Source organism: Zingiber officinale, chromosome 8A (assembly GCF_018446385.1).
Source record: "Zingiber officinale cultivar Zhangliang chromosome 8A, Zo_v1.1, whole genome shotgun sequence".
Lineage (NCBI taxonomy): Eukaryota > Viridiplantae > Streptophyta > Magnoliopsida > Zingiberales > Zingiberaceae > Zingiber > Zingiber officinale.
In genome coordinates this window covers 122313655-122320309 of record NC_056000.1, presented here as the reverse complement: position 1 = coordinate 122320309, position 6655 = coordinate 122313655, and the positions used below count along the sequence as shown (strand labels likewise).

The 6655-nt window shown below is 37.5% G+C and overlaps 1 pseudogene; it reads left to right on the top strand.

Annotated features, from left to right (window-relative positions):
* Positions 1-2755: 2755 nt before the first annotated feature.
* On the top strand, positions 2756-5367 carry LOC122011196 (annotated as a pseudogene).
* The last annotated feature ends 1288 nt before the right edge of the window (positions 5368-6655 follow it).

Here is a 6655-nt window from a genome sequence, read left to right as displayed (position 1 = left end):
GGAAAGATGATCTTCTCGACGATCCTCCTACGTCTTTGTGTTCTTCTCACTGAGGGGAGTGTCCTCGTACCGGAGTTGTCGTCGGAAAGTGCTCCTATAGCCCTTGGGACGAAACCCTAGCCCCCTTTGGCTTGGTGCACCGAGAGAAGAAGAGAAAAGGAGAGGGGCGACGTGTAAGGGTTTGAGGGAAGGAAAAGTCACGATCAATAACTCTTCGCTAAATTATTCTCTCTATTTATATTAAGTGGTTCGTTCGCCCAACTTAAGTATAAATATAATTTATTCCCTCTTCTTTCAGCACGGCCCTACTGGTTCACTTGGTTACTAGAGTTCACCATAAGTCGTAGGACCCAATAGGTCTCGGGTTCAATTTCCGCATAGGCTATTTTATGATTTTATTTATTTTTGCTACTTCGGCTACTCTAAAAATGCTATAAAAATATCCTAAAATTCCAGAAAAATACTAGGATATTTCTAATAATTATTTTGAGAATTTTCGGGCATTACAAGTCTTGTAAAACAATATCTCGTATAACCCCATAATATGATAGTCTTCATATTGTATATGAATAATCATTAGCACTAGATTGACAAACAGTATCGGCTTCAATTGATACACCACTATCTTGTGTCGACCTTTCAACATCAATTGTATGGAATCGATATCCATTTATAATATAACCTGTATAAGATATGACATGCTTTCTTGGACCATGTGCTAGCCATTGAATTCGGCCTGAAGAGGTATCAGGAACATGTTTTGATAGCCATTGAGCAAATGTTTCCATATGTTATTTTTGTAACAACGTTTCATTCCTTATGAAACGACGATCTACTTGTTTAAGATCCTCAATGTGCATCCTATTTAAAATCATTGAATGGTGATTGTTAAAATATATGAATTATGTAATCCATCTAAGATTATTTAATAGTGTTTGCAATTAACTCTACTCACTGTAAGTAAGGTTCAACTTCTGCACTATTGAACAACACATATCGATGTGCGGCTTGCAACACATGGTCTTCTAAAATCTTGACTTTTCCTTGAGAAATTGGGCGACCTTCCACTAATCCATTCTCCATATCCACATTCTGATTTGAACGGACACCAATACTAGCAGCTTTATTAATAAAAGCACTACAAAATCGCATTCTTTCTTCTGCAAGGTAACACTCAGCTATGAAACCCTCTGGCCTTGCTCGATTCTTCACATAACCTTTTAGCATTTTCATAAATCTAAATAAAAAAATAAATTAGATAAAAGAAGTGTTGATAAGAAAATCCAATTTGTTGTATAATATTTATTACCTTTCAAATGGATACATCCAGCGGAATTGGCCTGGTCCACACAAGCGTGCTTCTCTAGCTAAATGAATTGTCAAATGATCCGAAATGGTAAAAAAAGCAGGTGGAAAATACCTTTCCAACATGCATAGAGTTTCAACAATATTCTCCTCGAGTTGTTCTAAACGGTTTATGTCTAACACTCTTTGACATAATTCATTGTAAAATGCACACAGCAGAAATATAGCATTGCGTGGACCTTTCAGTAAGAGATTTCTCAATGCAACTGATAGCAATTGTTGCATTAGAACATGGCAATCATGAGATTTCAGCCCAATAAGTTTACGCTCTTCTAAAGAAAACACAATTACCAATATTTGAGCTATACTCATTGGGTAACTTTATTTTCTTCAACCTAGAGCAAAATACATCCATTTCTTTTTTAGATAATGTGTAAGGTGCAGCAGGCAAGTGATACATGTTTTCCCCTTTTTGTTGAGGATGTAATTCTTTTCTAATTTTTAAGTGTATCAAATCTTTGCGAGCATTAACACCATCTTTGGATTTTTTTTTTCTTCACGTTTAACAATGTACCTATGATATTCTCACAAACATTCTTTTTAACATGCATCACATCTAAGTTATGACGTAATAGAAGCTCCTGTAAGTAATCATCAATACATTTCATAGTATTAGGTCAAGAATATAAAAAATTATTAAAAACTATTAAATAGAGTGTTAATTAACTTACACTCTAGTATGACAAATCAAAAAAAATTGATTTTTTCAAACACATTTGAACTGATTTTTGTAATCTTTTTGAACTCTCCCGCATCTTCCTCTTTTTCTGACAAGTATTGATAGTCTCACTCTTTTGTTTTTTACCCCAATAATTTTCAATATCTTTCACTGCATTGAGAATTTGTAACCGAGTCAAAGGTCTAGGTTTCCATTTTCTCACTTTTTCCCCATTAAACCACTTTTTTTTTCTGACGAAATGGATGATTAGGAGCAAGAAATCTTCTGTGACCCAAGTATACAAACTTTCTACTCTACTTAAGCTACATTGAACATATGTCTTCACTACATATTGGGCAACCAACTTTTCCTTTTGTGACACATCCAGCTAGATTTCCATAAGCAGGAAAATCATTAAACGTCCACATCAAAATGGCATGGCCTTCAGATTGAACATTGACTTGCTAAATGCATCATAAGCCTCTACACCTGTGTCCCACAACTCTTTTAAATCCTCCACAAGGGGTTCCAAGTAGACATCTATATCATTTCCAGGTTGTTTTGGGCATGGAATTAGTAATGTTAGCATAAGATTTTCCTTCGCCATACACATCAATGGAGAAAGGTTGTAATTTACCAAAATAACCGACCAACAACTATATCTAGAACTAAGGTCACCAAAAGGGTTGAATCCATCTGTAGCAAGACCAAGTCGGAGATTTCTAGGATCTGATGCAAAAGTCGGCCACTTATGATTTATTGTATCCCAAGCTACTGAATCAACTAGATGGCGCATCATATGATCTTGACTTTTGTGGTTGGAGTGTCAAATCAAATCTGCCTGGCCAACCAGAAGGGGTCAATTTTGATCAGTACGCGGGGTATGTCACAGTTGACAGAGCTAACGGACGGGCTCTATTTTACTACTTTGCCGAGGCTACTGAGAATAGCAGGTCAAAGCCTATTGTGCTCTGGCTCAATGGAGGTATGGAAATAATAGAAAATGACGTTGCTTTTCGATTGATAGAGTGGTGATTGTTGTGGCGTGGGTGGGTGCAGGGTCGGGGTGTTCGTCATTGGGGTACGGCGCCATGGAGGAGCTCGGGTCGTTTCGGGTCATGAGCGATGGCAAAACTATGTACAAGAATCCCTACGCTTGGAACGAAGGTTAGGATCATATGTCATCGTCATCAACATATATATATATATATATATATATATATATATATATATATATATATATATATATATATATATATATATATATATATATATATATATATATATATATATATATAGCTTATTTCCTTGAGCTTAGGGAGTAGAGTGAAAAAAGTTTTCTGCTTTGGCATTACCCCGAACCACTGACGTGCATCGTGCAATGCAGTGGCGAACGTCTTGTTCTTGGAGAGCCCTGCTGGCGTCGGCTTCTCCTACTCCAACACCACATCGGACTACGCCAAGAGCGGAGACCGTAGGACGGCGACCGACGCGCTAGTTTTCCTCGTCTACTGGTTCGAGCGGTTCTCAGAGTATAAGGGGAGGGACTTCTTCATCACCAGCGAGAGCTACGCCGGGCACTACATCCCCTAGCTTGCCCACGCCATACTCCACCACAAAGATTGCCTCATCAACCTCAAAGGCATCGCGGTAAGCAATGAATCCCGAAATCAATAAGTCTGATTGACCCTCTCTCCTTTTTATTGCAAATTAAATTGGGAAAGATGGATCTCGATCAATTTCAAATTGATTTTGGATGACCTAGATTGGGAACACAGTGATCAACAAGGAGACGGATAGCAAGGGGGCGTTTGACTACTTCTGGACGCACGCGTTGATCGCCGACGAGACCATTCGCGCGATCCACAAGTTCTGCAATTTCTCGCCGGACGCCCGGCGGACAGCTCCAAAGTGCGACAGCGCACTCAACGAGGCCAGCCTCGCCGTTGAGGAGTTGGACGTCTACAACATATACGCGCCACTATGCTTCTCATCGGGCGTGACGCCGACTCCAAAATCGCCCTCGGTTTGTCTCTTCCGAGCATCATTACATTTAATTATCTCCATTTTCCTGGTATTTTCAGAGCCAATTTAGTTCGAATCGATTTGACCTGTTAACTCAAGAATCGGAGGTCATCGCATTCTTGTTGGATCACTACAAGGAGCAAGCTCTTACTAAAGCTGGAATTTGCCAAGATTGAAATGTCATACTTAAATTCTGATGCAGATTAAGAATTTTCACTCAATCATATCAAATGTGAATAGAATTAACTAACAGATTGAAATGTCATACTTAAATTCTAATGCAGATTGAGAATTTTGATCCTTGTACTTCAAATTATGTGGAGGCATACCTTAACAATCTTGAGGTACAGAAAGCTCTACATGCCAATATCTCAAAGCTCAATTACACCTGGTCTGGTTGTAGGTATATACATATCTCATAAATATAATACGCCATTTGATAATTTTATTTTTCTTTTAAACAAAATAATGAAAATTCAACTCATTTATTTATATTTGTCTCAATGCAGCCAAGTGATACCTAGTTGGTCAGATCAGCCTTCCACAATGTTACCAAGTATTCATGAATTATTATCTAATGGGATTGGGGTTTTAAAATACAGGTAAAAAATCATTAGATGTCTTCATCATATCATAGGGTGTGAATCAGCTTTCCATTTCAATACTTTCATTTATATAGGTGTATAAATTTTGTGGTCCTTATACACATTATGTAAGTAAAAATAGCATATATAGGTATATCAATTTTGCAATTATGATAGCTTTAAGATTTCTGCATAACATCTGTCATACGACAAAGATACCATTCATTAGATTGCGAGTGAAGGGGTTTTCAATCAAATTTTGTCTCTAGCTAAGCGTTGGCTGGGTTTGTGCAGCGATGACATTGATGGAGTAGTTCCTGTTACTTCCACAAGATACTCCCTCAAGAAGCTAAAGCTTAAAGTGAAGACTCCATGGAGAGCTTGGATGCTTAACAGTGAGGTAAACAATTGTGTCATTTTAAATCTTTTCATAAGATATATAGTTAATTATCCTCAAATCCACAACGAATTAAAATGTATACATTGATGAGAAGTTTTCCTCTATGATACCCTTCGTTGCTCTAATGATGGTGACAACTAGTAGAACAAACGACATTAATTTTGATGATTTTTATTATGAATATGTAGGTTGGGGGATATACTGTGATGTATGATCACAATTTGACATTTGCCACTGTTCGAGGAGCAGGACATGAGGTTCCAAGTTATCAGCCAGCTCGAGCTCTGGAGATGATCAAGAATTTTCTTCAAGGGCTGCATCTACCTCCTATTTAAGCATTTCAAAATATAATAAATTGATATGTTGTTATTTATTGTGATATCAAACGTTACATAAAATTTAATCTATGATTTTTAAATATTATCCCTGGCTCGATTTAATCATGGTTTCAAAAAATAATTAATATTTAAAAAAAACATTTTTCTTTTTTAAAAAAATCTTAAGATCGGTTCACTAAACCAAATGCTCATACTATGAGTCATGAGCATGATACAACAATTAAATGGGCTACTAACCATTATGTGCCAAGCCTAATAAACCTAAATTACTATCATAATTAATTACTTATTATAATTTCTAGTATTAAATTATAAGACTCGCTGTCACGATAAATTTTAATTAAAATTACTTATTTATTTACTCATTGACAATTTTATGCATGTATATATAAATTCTTAATTTACAGAATCAAAATGTAAAATAAAATGACAAAAAATTATTAGAACAATATTTTTAAAATAATAAAAAAAACTCGATATATTGTCAGAAACACCTCTTGTATTCTTAAAATTAGAAGACAAAGAAAGATTGAAAGTATTTAGAGAAGTCGTCCGCTAACTGTCCTGAGATCTGGCCATCAGCTCGCTACTTTCTCACCCCTATCTCTCTCGCACCACAAGTACATCCTTCTCTCCTTGTCAACGGCGATGATGCGGATCGGACCGCTATCTTGTACTTAACACACACGTCGGTCATCGTGTCGTAGGCCAGCGCCGACAATATATTCTTATTCGTTACACCCCTCCCACCGGACATGAACACGCTCTATGGCTAGGCGGTGCAGAGGTAGGAAAACCAGAAGGAGGGCAGCATCGGCTCCCCTCATTGTTAGTTGTCAATGATTAGATCATAGATGTTGAACTGGCCGATGAGGCAAAAGGTGAACACATCCCACTCATTGACTAGCAACAGCTCTCGCCCGACGACCACAACATACGACAACAAGCCAACATGGTGTGGGTGCAGTGTGCTATCAACTGCCTTGATCTGGCAGAATATTCCTATAGCTCCCCACATATCTCATATGATTAAAAGTAGTACTGGCTTGCCAATCAAAGTTAATGTGGGTCAAACATGACCTGAAAGGAATCTGGCCCAAGGAAAAAAGTTTGCTTGGAGACAAAACAACTAATAAGACTTGGCTTTGGTCGTCGGCATCTCCCCTGTCTCAGCCTCATATCCTGACAATCTCCATAAATCAGTCTCAATCACTGACATCGCCTGTGGCTCGTCTTCATTCATCGGCATCGTCTCGATCTCAACTTCAAATCTCAACATCATTCT